The sequence below is a fragment of the Pelophylax lessonae genome (assembly GCF_965119305.1).
Source record: "Pelophylax lessonae genome assembly, chromosome: 2".
Taxonomy (NCBI): domain Eukaryota; kingdom Metazoa; phylum Chordata; class Amphibia; order Anura; family Ranidae; genus Pelophylax; species Pelophylax lessonae.
This window is the reverse complement of record NC_138769.1, coordinates 236058162-236075313: the sequence shown is the minus strand read 5'-3', so window position 1 is coordinate 236075313 and position 17152 is coordinate 236058162.

Sequence of the window (17152 nt, the reverse complement as noted above, 5' to 3'; positions counted from 1 at the left end):
TGGAAGAAAGCGTTGGTTCATTACAGTGTGTTGAAGATGTGAAAAAGAAGTTTGATCAGATGCTTGGTGAAGAGAAGACTGTGTCTGCAAAATATGCAGAAGAATGCGCCCGTGCAGAAACGGAGGTGCGTGATAACGAGAGCAAAGCCCTGTTCTTGGCTCGCTCTTTGGAGGAAGCTCTAGAGTGTAAGGTTGAACTAGAAAGAGTTAACCAACAGCTGTGTACAGAAATGGAAGATTTGGTCAGCTCCAAGGATGATGTTGTGAAAAGCGTTCAGGAGCTAGAAAAGTCTAAGCGAGCCTTAGAACAGCAAGTAGAAGAGATGAAGATTCCGTTGCAGGAACTGGAAGAGGAATTCCAGGCAACAGAGGATCTGTCCCAAAGAGGGGATAGTGTGCCTGATGCAGTTTTTAAAAGGATCAGTGTTTTGGGGTCTGTCCTGAGTGAGCCTCAGAAATGTGATGACACGTGGCTTGAATCACCCCTTTGGAATAAACCGTTCCTTCAAAAACTTCAAGCATTGGAAAATGTATCATTAGAGCTTCAGCAAACAAAAGAGTTGTGTAAGAAATGTGATGATTTCTCAGTTCAGGCTGAAAACCTAGTGGAGAAAACTAAAGCGGAGAAAACTAAAGCAAGTGATATAAATCTGGGAGAAAAAAGCAAACGCCACCTAGTGGAGAAAACTAAGGCTGTTGGTGAAAACGTGAAGCAAATGAATTTCAAGTGCCTTTCAGGGAGTGTTTCCAAAATGGAACTGGTGAAAGACGGGTGGCAGAAGTTTGATCGTGATCTTGAGATGCATTCCATGTGGAATTCAGATAGAGAAAAGGAACTAGGTGACTTTGAGCGGTCAAATAGTTCAGCAGAAAGTGCATTGAAGAAACCTGTAAAAGAATGTGTTGCAGTTCCATGCTTCTTCACTGATGCAGAGAGGAGGTCTATAATGGATACCACCCAGATCGCTGGGTTCAACTGTGTTGTTGCCTTTGACCCCTATGTTGGTGGAAGGAAAGTTGATGATGTTCTGGTTGGCTACTTCTGTGAAGAGTTTGGCAAGAAATATAAACTGAATATCAAATCAAGTAGTAGGCCTTTACTGCGACTCGCTCAGGAGGGCGAAAAGTTTAAGAAGTTGATGAGTGCAAATGCTTCAGATCTGCCTATGAATATGAAATGTTTGAATGATATTGATATCTCTGGGAAAAGGAACAGGGGTCACTTTGAAGAAATGTGTGACAGCCTGTTGTCTCAATTGGAAAATCCTCTGCACAGCATCTTAGAGCAAGCAAAGCTCAAGAAGGAAGATCATTCCCTTTTACAACAAAAAGTCAATGATTGTGTACAGCTGTATGGAGAGGCAACTCAAGTCACAGAGGGATGTCAAGAGTCCCTACTTGGAACAAAGCTTAGTGAAGCAAAGGTTCTCAAAGTTTTGTGGAAAACATTTATGGATTGCAGAGAGAGGCGTCTTAAGAATGTTGAAGACATTAAGACTAGCCCAATTGAGTTGCCTATGGATCACGGTCCTCCATGGTGGATTGGACAGACGGTTATGAGGGACAAGCTGTCTGACATTTATGAGAAAGCTGTCAATGAAGATGACAGAAACGAGAAGGAGCGAAATGATGCCAAAAATGCAGTTGAAGAATGTGTATATGAGATGAGTGACAAACTGTGTGGCATTTATGAGAAATCCGTCAATGAAGATGACAAAACAGTTTCATCCGGAAGCTTGAGGATAATAGGAGGCTTATCAGTGAGTCAGCAGTGCTTGACACATGCGTGCCTGGAAATCTGTGTCCCAACCCTAGGGTTGAAACAAGAGGGGGGGTATGTAACAGGAAGTCAGCTAAATCTGGGAATGTAGTCACAGGAAGGAGATACATTTCTACCTGATTTAGAAAGTCCATTGATTAATTTAGGGTGTTGGCTACAGAGCTAGCCAGCAGGAAGTTGAAAGGCCTTCACCTGTTCAGAATGAGGGAGTTAAGGCTCTATAATTTGTTCAGAGAAATTCCTATTGTTTGCTGCCTCCAGAAGCTGTGTCCTGAAGCCATGTGGGCTGGGAGCAGGAGGACAGTCAGCGTGTGCCTCCCGACAGGATGTGTGGGCCTGGGAGAAGACCCCCCGGAGTGATGTGTGCCCGGGACGGTAACCAAGGGTGAATACGTCTCAAAGGTGAGAAGACGAACTGTTGATGTGAAAGAAACAAAGGACTGTGTTGCCCTGTGAAGCTATTATAAAAGGACTATTGAGTGTCCGCTATAGGACAAGGAAGTCTGCCCGACGGTAGGTTGGAGACAGACACTTAGGCAGGTTCCAGTTGTGAGAAGGTAGCCGCCCACAGAGGCAAGGATTTATTTTCTGTTTTATTTTATTTTGGATGTTTTGCTGCATACAGCCTGGTGAAGAAAGTACCATTTAATAAACCACACTGTTTGTTTGCAAGCACTTGTCGGCTACCTCTCTGGGAAAACGCACCCCCCAAGGGGTCATCCACGCCTACCACCGAGCTAATCCCTCACAATATATATATATATATATATATATATATATATATATATATACACACACACAAAATATATATTATAGAAAATATATATATTCGAGACAATATATATACTATGTATATATTATATACATTATATACAATATATACATTATAGAATATGTTATATACCATATATTAGTGTATATAATAGGGAACAGGTTCACATCTCTGATCTTTCTATATAGATATAGATAGGCATACCCTGCTTTAAGTACACTCACTTTATATACAATCGTGAGTAAGGACACAGCTTGTTCAGCTTGGCATGACACTGCTCACAAACCATAAGTGACAGGGATAACAAACTTAGGGAGCAACAAGAGGGTACCCAGGACTACACCATATCCATTTTGTGGCTGGGCAGCTTGCCTAGGTAATCTATCATGTCATAGTCCTGGATCCCCTTAACATGCTCCCACATGGTTTCGGAGTAAGGCTATGTCAATGTGGCCAAAATTTACAATGGAGCTGGTGTATTTTCATGCATTGAGAAAAGAAAAAAGGGATTGCTTCACTTTAAGTACATTTTCAGTTTACATACATGCCCTGGTCCCATTGTGTACTTAAAGTGGGCTATGCCTGTATATAGATAGATTTGATTAGTTTCAACGTTTACACAAAATGAAACACAATTATCTGTGACAGATTGCTCTGACGCTTTGGAATCTGTCTAGATAAAGACAAATGTATTGACCCTTTTCATATATGCAAGATTAGAAACATTATATTCCCTAAATGCATAATGCCAAAAATTATTGCCTTACATACATCCATACACACTGCAAGCTCGGCCCCGTTTGTCTTGTCTGACACTCTTACCATCATAAGCTGGATCTGCACACAGCAGCTAATTGGTTCACCTGAGATGGAATCAGTGATCCCAAAAATCTGGAATGGTCATGTCTTCAAAGGATTGCCTTGAACAAATCACCTCTAAAAGAAACACATGAGTGTATAATCACTTTTCTTAATGGATCACATTCCCAACACACCCATCTCACACTGCCATATGATAATGAATGGGGGTGTCCATTGCAAGTTAAATACACCCCCAGATCACATTGCTTTGTTAATTGACAGATCTAACTGGAATTTGATGGCACTGCTGTGAACCACTATGCCATCAAATTCTGCTGGGGACCTTTAAAAAGGATTATGTGTGATTGTGTGGATAATTATGCCACCTTAAATTCGCATCTCCCACATACCATGTGCAACTCTTGCAGGAATTGCGAATCAAGGATAATTCAGCACAGCATAATGAACAGACACATTGAGGAGTGTAGGAGCACAGCGTCAGATTCCCCAATCACACTATGGGGTTTTAACTCCTCCATAATTTTGCCACTTTGGAAACCAAGTGCTTACTTTATGTATACTTTTTAGACGGAACTCCAATTTCTAATAGGGTGATATCATTGCATGAGATTTCCCCTCACTTCCTGTCTTAGTGTCACCAAGACAGGAAGTGAGGGGAATATCACTGTGGGGAAATAGCTTGCAATTGTTGCCTTATAATGTCCATAGTATATATAAAAGGAAAGAATTGCTGGCTATATCCCCACGGGAGATTCCCTCATTTCCTGTCGTGGTGACACCAAGACAGGAAGTGAGGGGAAATCTCATGCAATGATATAACACTGTTACATGTTCTAGTTATGTAGCAAACTTAAGAATATACAAAGCAAACCTCTTTTTTTTTCCATTTTGGCAAAATCATGGATTAATTACAAAACTATCTTTGTTTGTCCCGTGGCTTGCAGGAAAAACATTTTGCCTTGATTCCACCATCAACACAGACAGGGGAAACCCTCCTGCGGAGCCATTGTGTTCACCCGGTGCTGCCCCTGCCAGGAAAACACAGTGATTATTGCTAGTGGCTACAAGAGATGCTAGCGATAAGTGTGTGTAAAATCTGACAGACTGGTTGTACGTTGTCCTCCAGGTGATCGAGCAATCCACTTGGGTACCTTCAGCCTGGCCATACATAGTTTAAATCTGCATCTCAAATGAAGCAATCCCATTTACATATAACACTCCATAAAGGAGAATTGAGGGGCTTATCAGGTCTGCGTCAAAAATTAACAGCCACACCCAATCAGACAGCTCATGTTAAAAGGGACCTGAAAAGCAATCTGCATGGCTTGCTTTTCCAAGCATTGGCTAGTTTAGTGAGCCTGGACTAATAACAGTCACTGTAATGCTACCCATACCGCTGTCCTTTTAACATGGTGACAAAAGTTGATACCTATGCTACATGTGTGTAAAGTTACTTTCACCCTGCTAAATGGACAGCAATAAGGTTGTAAATACAGTGACTGCCTGTCCCCCCCTGATGGCGGCCCTGGGTGTGTCATGAAAGGCCAATTGAGAAAATGGCTATATCATGTAGAGGAAATCACCAGTGTGGGGCAACCTATGTCATGGAGGTAGATTTGGACATCGATGTATATGTATCACTAGAAATGGAATTCTTTGTTCTACAATATCTCAAAGACGACCTAGCATGTTATTTGAAGACTGTACTATTTTGGACATACTTGGACTCAAACATACACTGCTCTTTCCACAGCTCCTCCTCCTCTGGGGGTATGATAGCATTAATATGCATCTTCACCAAAAGCACAAGATGATGTGTCGTGTCCGGATGAGGCTGCAGCGGAGATTTCAGTTCCAGGCTGATATGGTGGATCTGCAGCGGGCCTGGAGTGATGCCAAAAGGCGCTCACCCAGGCTCCTGATAAAGGCTGTGGAGCAAATCTCCGGTAAGTAAAAATATACATTACATGTGACCAGATAGGTTACAATTTTTTGGGTAGGTGGACATGTGTTTAGCTATGCAACAACACTAATACCAACACACCCCCCCCCTCCCTCTCGCTCCTACCTTTCCTACCTCCATCAAGTGTCTCTTCACAACCTTTAATACTACTATGTACATTCGTATTTTTTATGTTTTTTTTTTTTTCTTCTGCTTCTAGCCAAAGCGGACGGCCGGCACCCTCTTGTGCTTTTGGTGAAGAAGGGGAGGAGGAGGACGGCCACATTCCAATATGCCTTACGAGGCAGCGAGCCATTTGAGCAGCTGAAAATTGTGGATCGTAAGTAGAAAATAAAAATGGTAGAAATTTCAAATCTATAATCACATTTTACAGAGCCCCCTTTACATCGGAGTCTCCAGACTTACTACACTGTAAGAGGGAAGTGTGAAGACTCTGATGTAATGAGAGTTCTGGGAACCATTATTTGAGGGGGGAAGCTGTGGACTCTGGTGTAAAAGGGAACTCTGTGGTCCCCAAAACTCCCCCATAAATCTGAGCTTACAGAGACCCTCTTACACTTCCCTTCCTCAGTCCACCACAGTCAAGGGCACAACAAGTCCCACTGCAGAAGGCTACCTGCTTGGACTTGTAATGCTCTCTGTAGGGGAATGAGGAAATACTGCCTGCTATGCTAAGACTTGTAGTGCCCTCTGTTAGTGACTAAGGATTCCTCAGTCCTCAACATTCTAGGGCACTATAAGTCTCAGCATAGTGGGCTGTCATACCTCAGTCCCTCACAGCTCGGGTCAAAAACAACACAGTTAAACATCTAAAGGACAACTCCAAACAAAACTACCAATAATGGACAGAGTCCATATGCTCTATAATGTCAAATACCCGCTACCACTCACCTTCCACCTCCGGTGCTGTCATTGTGTAGGGCAAAGGGCTCCATCTACACCATGTTTGGCTTTCATGTCAGATAGGCAGGACTTGCTCAGCTCCACTCTCTTCCTTGGCAATTGACTCTGGCATCATTGTGGATCTTTCCTCCTCTAGAAAACCCCCAGGGGCCCTCTCCTTGTCCCCCAGCCACCCAGGGCCTTCTTCTCCTCCTCCTCCACCAACCATTTTCAGACTCTTCCAACTTCCCTGGGGCTACTCAACCCCTTTGCATAGTGGACACAACAAATCTATGACCAGCCTGCAAAATATCAAGTCTGGGCCTGGTTACCTGTATGTTCCGGGTCCAGGGCGGAGCTCTCCTCCCAGAGCAACAACTGATGATAGCAGAGTGAGTTGACCGGCCAGTCACTTCCTACTGGTGCAGGTACACACCTACCGATTCCTCCACATCTTAGGATAACATGATCAGACGGCCAATCCCCAGGCAGAGAAGGAGGAGTAAGTGTCAGCGGACAACAGACACCTGGCAGACGCAGTGAAGGGACTGCAGCACACTGCTGCAACTTTTTGATCCGAGGATTGAAAGCAATCTTTTACTTGGGAGATTTCCCTGACTGCGCCCTTCGAAATGTTGGTGCTCCGCCACTGGCCGCAAGGCCCCTGTAGGTGCGAGGCCTTAGGCGCCCGCTTAATTTGCATGGTGCCCTCCTGTTTTAAAACATGGTCAATGCATCTCATTGGTGTAAGTGCACTTCTATGTTCTGAATTGTAGGGGCATTGAGTATGGTGCTAGCATGATGAGAGGTTACTGCCTATTTGTGTCCATAAATAATATATAATGTTTTTCTTTTATTTTAGAAACCAGTGATCAGGATGTGGAGGCTCAGCCTTCTCAGGCCCCCTGTAAGTAATGTGGATGTGCTGGTGTGTTGTGTATTAGGTCCAACTTTGAGGAATGATTGTTTGTTTTGTTTTCTTTTGTAGTTGATGTAACTTCAGCAAGAGAGGAGCCTCAGGCAGGGCCAAGTCGCCTGGATCCGGGCCAGGAACACATTGGTGCCCAAGAAGAGGCCAATTGGTCTGAACCGGATGAGGACCTGGGCTCTCCTCAAATGGGAAGTAAGTATTCTACATGTGTTTGTGTGTTCAATGTGTCCTGGGAAATCTAAGGGCTGTAATATCTATATTTTGCCATTGGGGTTATGTAGCAGCTGACATTGAGGATGTTAGTTGTGGAGGACTGGGGAAGAGGGGCTGCTGCTTACCCAGTCCAAAGTAACTACTACCTTCAATGTTTCCCAACTACTTTCTGTGTGCCTTTATCAAATAGCTTTGGTTCAAGGATTGTATTTGTGTCTTTGTGTTTCTAGGAGATACGACGCCATCCCCCCATGAAGGGACACCATCCCCCCATGTAGGGTCTCCCCCATCCTCCCCCACTCCAGGCTCCCCTGAACTAGTCTGTAAGTACCTAAAATTAGATTCTCACATGAATTGTGTGTGCTAGGATGATGTGTATCTAGGATAATCTAAGTTGGAGTCTAAGCAAGTGTAGTTCTGCTATATGTGACAGGAAGGTTGGTCATGAAACACTCTTGCTTAACCTTCATGTTTGAAAGGTGGTTTTGGGGAGCTTTACAGGACATGTTATCTTTTGTAAGTTATCTCAAGCTACCCTATTCTAAATTGGTGTTAGTTTCTCTACATTGGAAATGGTGTGCTTTGTACTTGTAAATTTTTTGTGGACATTGTAATTTAATCATGTCCTGATTTAGTCAACACTGAAAATGTGTGTTTGTCAATCTTTCATAAATACTCTTCCTCGGTAATGTACCACATTCCAGTTCACAATTTGTGTTCTTTTTGTGCAGTTTCTCCAGAGCCAGCCACTTCAGGGGCCCAAAAAAATCCTGATGATGGTAAGTTGTGTGCTTTTCCAGTAATGTGTCTACTTAGTAAGTGGAGAAATGCTAACTGTGTATGTCCCCGCTCAGGCTTCAAGTTGTTCTAAAGGCAGCAGGTTCTTTATGTGAATGCATTCTATGCATTAGTATTCCAAGTGATAGGTGTGCATATTCCCCCTAAGACTTACTGGGGCCATTTTTTACGGTCCAAATTTTTGCACTAATACTTGTCTGGAACAGACTCCCCCTCCTCCTTAACTGAGGTGACAGCATGCCAATATTGCCTCCTGATGCTGTCACTCCTAATCATTGAGACCATTGGAAGGGAGGGGGGCAAGGCTGGCTCACAGCCTAGTGCCTGAACAGGCACAGGGTGCTTGGCTTCATCTCATGTGCCTCCATAGCAAGCTGCCTGCTGTAGGGTCAAACAACAGGAGGGAGGTGCCTAGAGGTGTGTACAGGGGCCATGTAAAAAGGAGGATTGTTATTTCTCTTGTCCCCAAAAACCTAGAGAGTGTAAGTCTAACCTGATTAGTTTTCCGCAGCCCTCCCAAAATGATATGTTTCCAACACTTAGAACAGGCAGGGCTGAGGCACAAAAAACATCCGAAAAACACAATCAGCACCAAAGCAGGGAGTACGTATCCTTAACGCTACAAGCTTCACCCAGTAGAATGACGCTTGCACTGTACAAATCTGCATCACCACCATATCAAAGTCTAAATCTAACTGTCAGGGAAATGTGGAGGGGTAATGAGTGGGTGTTAGAGCGTTTTCATGACTGCGTAACCTACAGTTAGCGTGATTCGATTTTTAGATACATTTTTTATTTTCTCTTAACACAGCTGGGATGGCGGAAAAACATAAAGGGGAGCAGACATATCTCCTCCGGCCAGAACTGGCCCTCCGAATTCCAAAGGGTAAGTCTCTACTATGTGTCAGGTTCAATCTATAGACAGTAAGAGGGAGAGAGAACGCTACACAAACTCCAATGGTGATAGAGATAAATGTGTGCACATGTATCGTGTTGACCAATTGAACCCAAAACACCTTACATTCTTCTAAATGATTGCTTGTGTTGACATGAAGAAAAGCCTTTTACTTAGCTTTGGTGGAACTGCTACTAACATTCCAAGCCATCTTATGTAACCTTTTGACCAATTTGCTGTGAAAGTTTGAGTTCAAGGTTTACAACAGCAATTTAGCATATTTGCTTCAGAGTGTTGATAAAAGCCAAACAATAGACTCCTAAGCATATTTGTTGAGGCACATTAATTACAATCGTTGTTTGGATCATTTTGGCTAAAACTAATTGTTATGTCTTTTTCTACCCAGGGCACACCCACCTCAAATATGAGGATCTTTTGGAGTATGTGACATGGTGTATTGACCGAATTCTAGTTTTAGAAAACATTTCGGGGGTTGCTCCAGACCCAAAGGAGCCATTTGTGCGGAATGTCACCCCGTTAAAAAGATCATAGTTTTTTTTTCATTGGTTTTGTTATTGTACCCAGCAATGTGACATTTCTCCCTTAAAAAAAAAATTATAATTAAAAATAAAAAATTAAAAACCCTTTTTTTTGGGACACAAAAAAACAAAAAAAAACAAAAAAAGCCTTGTTTTTGGCAACCAAAAAAAATATAAAAATTTAAAAAAAACCCTTTTTTTGGGACCCAAAAAAACAAAAAAAAACAAAAAAAGCCTTGTTTTTGGCAACCAAAAAAAATATAAAAATTTAAAAAAAACCCTTTTTTTGGGACCCAAAAAAACAAAAAAAACAAAAAAAGCCTTGTTTTTGGCAACCAAAAAAAAAAAAATGTTTACAAAAAAGCCTTGTTGTTTTTGGTAACAAACTAAACCAAAAATGTTTACAAAAAAGCCTTGTTGTTTTTGGTAACAAACTAAACCAAAAATGTTTACAAAAAAGCCTTGTTGTTTTTGGTAACAAACTAAACCAAAAATGTTTACAAAAAAGCCTTGTTGTTTTTGGCAACGGAAAAAACCAAAAATGTTTACAAAAAAGCCTTGTTGTTTTTGGTAACAAACTAAACCAAAAATGTTTACAAAAAAGCCTTGTTGTTTTTGGTAACAAACTAAACCAAAAATGTTTACAAAAAAGCCTTGTTGTTTTTGGTAACAAACTAAACCAAAAATGTTTACAAAAAAGCCTTGTTGTTTTTGGTAACAAACTAAACCAAAAATGTTTACAAAAAAGCCTTGTTGTTTTTGGTAACAAACTAAACCAAAAATGTTTACAAAAAAGACTTGTTTTAGTGAAAACCTCAAAAAAATTATAAAACACATAAAATATGTTTATCTAAATAAAATTAAAGTATGTTGCTCTTTGCAACACAAATGTTACATTGGCAATTTAGTTCATTCTATTATATATTGTAATAGATTTTTTGTACGCTACAGTTGGTAGACACCCACATGTGTTATTAAAACATTTATTTTATTACCCAAGTTTTCTTTTTGGTGTACACATCGAATGTCTTTTGTGTTGTATTTGTTTAGTCGAGTGGTGTGGTCTGTAATTGTTAGTATGTTGGCTTTGGTTTATGTTAGCCTTGAGACTTGTTTTGAAGCTACATTTGAAGGGAGACCTTTTCTTGGGTCGTTATGTGAACATTGAGTTATCTAAATTTACATGAAATCATATGTTTGGAGATCGAGAAGCACGTGTGTATAAATGCCTACATTAACCAGGGCCATTACTTGGCCACCAACACTCCTAAAAAACCAAAGAGCAAACACAAACTAATCATTTTGCATAAAATTTTATTTCATCCCCAAAAAAGCACTATAATAAATCATATTGTGCCACCCTCAAATTAAACAAAAAAATGGCCCAACAAATTGGCCAATGTAACAATCATTAACAAAACTAAACCAAATTAAACAAAAAAACAAAAAATTAAGTTGGTGGTGGTGCCTGAAGCAGTGTGGTGAGCACTGTTAAGGTTCCTGCCATCAAATGGTGGGCCAATAGTTCCATCTGGTCTGGGGTTAGCTGTAGAGTTGTGGTCAAGTGGCCCATTAGGATCATATCTTGTGTCTGAGGCTGCTGATGATGCAGGGTGTTGAACCTTGGAAATGTCCCAGACAGAAGATGTTGTGCCAATAGTCTCATCTGCTCTGGGGTCAGCCTAAGAATTTGGGCAACGTGTGCCATTAACATGAGATGGGATAGTTGCTGCTCCGAGGCTATTTGATGCTGCTGGTGGTGCAAGGGTTGTGAAGATGTGTGGGGAGTGGTGGTTGATTGGTTGTTGTGGTCCACGGTGCGGGGGCAAACGACATGTCGCATTGGTGACAAAAAAGAAGAACGGCCTGGGGAGGAGTGAAGTGATAAAGGTGTGGAGGGAATGTAGTCAGGTGGAAGGGGTACTGTGGAACCAGTGCGCATTGAGGTTGTGCAGGAGGATTGCTCATTGAGGGGTGTGGGAGTACGAACGGAGTGTGAAGTGCTAGGAGTGGCTACAGGAGGAATTGTCCCATCCCCAGCTGCCTGACAAGTGGCCAACACTGGCATTACCCTCCCACTACCACAACCTGCAGTGGCAGGTGAGTGAGATGTTTGGGAGGGCTCTGCCAATGGGGCATCTTCAGATCCAAACAGGCATTGGCGTGTGGCCAGCACCTGAGTGTCAACACTTTGCCGATCCCATTGATGCTGGTCTGCTAAACTTACCAAGCTGTTACGCATATCCTGTTGAACCTGTAACATATCCTGGTGAACCTGTACCATTGTTGCTACAGATTCCTGTATGAGCCCGAGCAGACGTACTGCCTCAGTAGATTGCTGAGTACGCCTCCTTAACTCATTTTGGACCTGATACTCATCAAGCAGCCTCTCGGCTACATCCAGCATAGATGGACGAAGTTGGGTAGGTGACAATCCCTCTGCATCTAAGGCTACCTGAAAGCAGAATAAATAGACCAAATCATTATCAAACATCATGACTAAATATTTCAGATTAGTTTGACAACTTAACACCCCAAGCAGAACGTTGAAAAGTTTGATGTGCTTCTAATGAGTACTTGTTCATTGTAAGATTATCCAAGCTAGCAACACTTCTGATAATGGGTACATATTATATTGGTAGGACTAATATGACAAAGGCAAAAAAGATTCAACATGAAGGTGTTCCCAATTAACCCTGGTGTGGTAGGTTGTTTATGCTTTTGGTAAATCTGTTACTACACCAATGACTTTATACATCTACGTATGTTGTCTAAAATCTTGCCATCAATCGGCTAGAGGACAACCCAACCAAACGATACCCATGAATTTGGACCTGGAAAATCAAAGACGGGCCGGACTTTAAAGATCCTGGATGTTTTTGGAACATTAGTGGCACACCAAATTATAACATAATTCCCTGATGTTCAAGATAGAACTCTTGTTGTGCTGGTGCATCGTCAGAATGTCATAGCACTAATTTAACACACACAATGTAAGCCACATCTAGTCCAAAATCAATGCTACCATTGAAATGTTACATGTGCACCTTGTTCCCTTATATCACATACCACAGCACTGGATGCAGAATTGTCGCCAGCTCCTGATCCAACTCCAGCTGCAACGTCAAGAGGGGCCTGATGTTCTTTTAAAAACAAAAAAAAAAAACATGTTTAGTACATAACCTTAGTCAGTAATGATTATGGCCAGATTGCCCTCCTAGCTTCATGAATGAAGCATTGAGGCCAAACATTCAAAAGTGCTTTCCTGGGCTCATAGGACACTTGCTAAACCCTCACAAAGGTTAAGAAGGCTTGGTCTGCCTACTAATGACGGCACCCATTAATGCTGTCAACTGTGTTTTGCAGGGTAAACATCTAAAAGGCAACACTCTTTCATAAGAAAAAACATGTGTGTTAATGGGGTTAATAAGATTCCAAAAAACATTATTTGGCTAGACATACCAACACCTTCCTCCAGGCCTAGCTGCACTGGGTGTGTTCCCTGCTGCGGATCTTCTGTAAAGGACATAGCAATATGAGCTATCTTGGAAAAAAAAAACATCTACATTGTTTGGCACAGTATGATATTGGACCTACCAGGAGGAGGGTCAGCACTGATGTCAACACCTGTGAGTCCGTCTGGTTCGCCAAGCTGCATGGGCTGTGGAGGGGCTGAGATCCGTGCTACAGATGAACAAATTGCAGGTTGGGGAAAACAAAAAAAGGACAATTGGAAGGGCAAGTATCACATTCTATTAATGTCACACATAGGATAGTAGTTAATCTTTTCCAAACAACTCACACAATTGACATCCAAGATAATATCCTACCTCGGTGCAAAGCATCCGAATCTAAGTCCTCTCTGGTAAAGATGGTATCAGGTCCTATGATGTTCAAGAAAGGTAATTGATAATCCCAGAGAGAATTTCGTGCACGTTCATCCAGCCGACCTTGTCGGTCATAAAGACCCTCCGCAGCCCATGCAATTAGCTTCTTCCGAACGGACCCACAGATGTCGTTGACCTTCTTCCGCACACTGTCACGGTGGCGAGGTGCTTCACCCAGTGCATTTACAGCATCCCGGATTTCATCCCACAATCTGTTCTTCTCTGTTACTGAGTAAGACGCGGCCCTGGTCCCATGTATCGCCTGATATCTGGCCATATAGGCGTGGACCAGGGCACAGCACTGATTGTGGGTGAAACGGGGAAGCCGGGGTAATGTGGACAAGCTGACTCTGGTGGACGGACCCGCTCCAGGACTACTGTCAGAAGAGCCAGCTTGTCCACTTGGTGTGTTAACACCTCCCCCGGCTTCCTCCTCCGGGATGGGGATGGTGGACTCCCTCATGGATACAGCTGGAGCCTCCCTCACACCAGAGCCAGACGATCTGCCCACCCTGCCCCCCCTGCCCCCCCTGCCCCCCCTGCCCCCCCTGGCCCCCCTGGCCACCCTGCCCCTTCTCATCCTTCCAGTGGGTGGGGCCATGGGAGCACGAGGTGGGCAGAGAATCTGGCTGTCCAGCAGCAGCAAAGAGCCCCAAACTCCTAAATCTGAAATGACAAAAGAGAAAACAGAAAAAACAGGATTTGCAGATTGCTCTTCATATACAGTATAATTAGTGAACAGTTACAGAACACACTTACCTAATGGCACAAACAGACTTGGTGGTGGTGGTGGTGGTGGTGGTAGTAGTGGGCAAAGAGCAGAAGAGGCTGCAAAGAAATGGAAAAAAAAAAACACATAAGAAAACGCATATGGGTACAAATCACACGAGGCCCTCCAAACACTTACCTAATGGCACAAACACGGTGGTGGTGGTGGTGGTGGTGGCAAAAAAAGCAGAAGAGGCTGCAAAGAAATGGAAAAAAAAACACATAAGAAAACGCATATGGGTACAAATCACACGAGGCCCTCCAAACACTTACCTAATGGCACAAACACGGTGGTGGTGGTGGTGGCAAAAAAAGCAGAAGAGGTTGCAAAGAAATGGAAAAAAAAAAACACATAAGAAAACGCATATGGGTACAAATCACACGAGGCCCTCCAAACACTTACCTAATGGCACAAACACGGTGGTGGTGGTGGTGGTGGCAAAAAAAGCAGAAGAGGCTGCAAAGAAATGGAAAAAAAAAACACATAAGAAAACGCATATGGGTACAAATCACACGAGGCCCTCCAAACACTTACCTAATGGCACAAACACGGTGGTGGTGGTGGTGGTGGCAAAGAGCAGAAGAGGCTGCAAAGAAATGGAAAAAATACACATAAGAAAACGCATATGGGTACAAATCACACAAGGCCCTCCAAACACTTACCTAATGGCACAAACAGACTTGGTGGAGGGGGGGTGGTGTAATCCTTTATAGGCAAAAGGAGGCTGCAAACATTAAACATACATGAGAAATCGCATGACCTACATACGTGCACATAATAAATTACAGTTATCAGGAAAGCAAAAATGGTGTCTTTGGAAGCTGGGAAGGTAAGGGGGCAGGTTTAGATGCCAAATCTAGACTGCACACCTTTAACAAACATGAGAAAACACATGTCCAAACCACATGTACATGGGGCCAACTGCCAATGATTAAAAGACACTTGAGGGGTTCCCAAGCTATTGTGGGTTGGAGGGGATTCACCATAGACAACTTAAGCACACCCAAGATAAGTACAAATTCTCTCCTTCCTTTTTTTTGGGAGAGAGAGATACAATTGTCTTACCTCCAGATAATGTAGGTTGTGGGTCACAGGGTCTTGCTAGCACATAAGAAACATCGATCTATAACATCCAGCAGCCATATTGGCCATGTGCTCCTTTTATAGCTGGCTCACAGGTGTGATAATTAGCGGCCGTTTCTATATATATCTGCGCATTCGCGAATTTGCGCGTTCAAAATGGAGGACGATATCCCAGACGCATTAGATGGTGCAATGCTGGCATTTATCGGTGCCTTGTTTGAGGAGGCCCTAGCACAGGAGGCAGCAGAAGGTGGGGAAGCTGCAGCAGAAGGTGGGGAAGCTGCAGCAGCAGCAGCAGCACCTCCAGCAGCAGCACCTCCAGTCCGTGTGCCCTTACCTCGCCAGCCACGCATTTTTGCTCCAAGGATCTATTTGGACAAGCTGCGGGATTCTGATGTCAGGAGGAAGTTCCGGCTCGAGCGAGGAACTATTCTACACCTCTACCAGCTCATAGCAGACAAAATTGACCCGGACACACAGCGCGGCCATGCGGTGCCCGGCATGGCCAGATTGCTGGCCACTTTGTATATTTTAGGGCGTGGCAGCTTCCAAGCCACTTCGGGAAGTATCATGGGCATTAGCCAGCCCACAGTTTCAAGGGTGTTCATGTTGGTCATTAATGCCATAGTGGATATAGTGCCCAATTTTATCCACTGGCCACAGAATGAAAATGAGTGGAATGAAGTCAAGTTGGGTTTCTACCTGCGGGCACACATGCCGCAAATCCTAGGGGCAATCGATGGCACCCTCCTATCTAAGTGGATGCCCTATCGGGAGAAACGCGTCAGAGAGGAGGCGCCGCGTCATCACATCTAGACCAGGCAGCGGTCCGCACTGCAGGCGGACCCCGCCATACAGCTCCTCCGTGAGGGAACTCGCTATTATTGTCTTCACAACTGTAAGTGCAACCATTTGTTTTAATAAAAATCTACTGTTGGTAATGCACCATTGCGGTCCCCTCTGTTGTGTCCCCTATTATTGAGGTCGACCAGACTAAGGAGTTACAGCAGCCAATCAGAGTCTAGCCACCTTTGGCAGGATCTTCTTTCGTCAGGCTTTCTGACTGGGTCTGTTCCTCTTGGACACAAGCAACTACATCAGCCATCCTAGAGTCCAGTAACCCCCGGCAGGACCACTCATCACCATAGAACCAGGCTTCTTGTTTGGCTTTTGTCCGGTAAGAGTCTAGGGAGCACGAGTGCGTCAGAGTGCCTTCTGTATTTCTGGGAACTTTTCTACCTGGCTGCATGACCTTTGGAGCGGTCATATTCATATATGCCCTTAACGTTTAACTTCTGGTAAGAGGCCAAGCTGGTGGTGGGACTTTGCACCTTCCAATCACAGTTCACCTTTCCCCAAGCTGGAAGTTTTTGTCACCATTTTTTGCACTTTATTTATGGACTTACAATATGGACGTTTATTGCACATTGGTGTATCACTAGTCACCTTCTGGACATTTTTTGTTTTACACGATTTGCATACGTTTTCATTTTTTGAATTATTAATGCATTTTTGGTTTATTTGTTTACATCATTTTGTATGTTGCACATATGCACTAGGGCAGCGCACCTGATTTCTTTACCTAATCGATGGCACCCACATAGCCATTAGGCCACCAAGGAGCCACGAAAGTGAGTACCGGAACCGCAAGCAGTACCACTCTGTGAACGTCCAATTAGTGTGTGACGCCAAACAGCGCATCATGAGTGTCAACACTGGTCACCCAGGGTCGTGCCATGATTCCAGTATGTTAAGAACCAGTACTCTGTACGAGGTGTTTGAAAGTGGACAAATGCCCGAAGGGTGGCTTATTGGTAA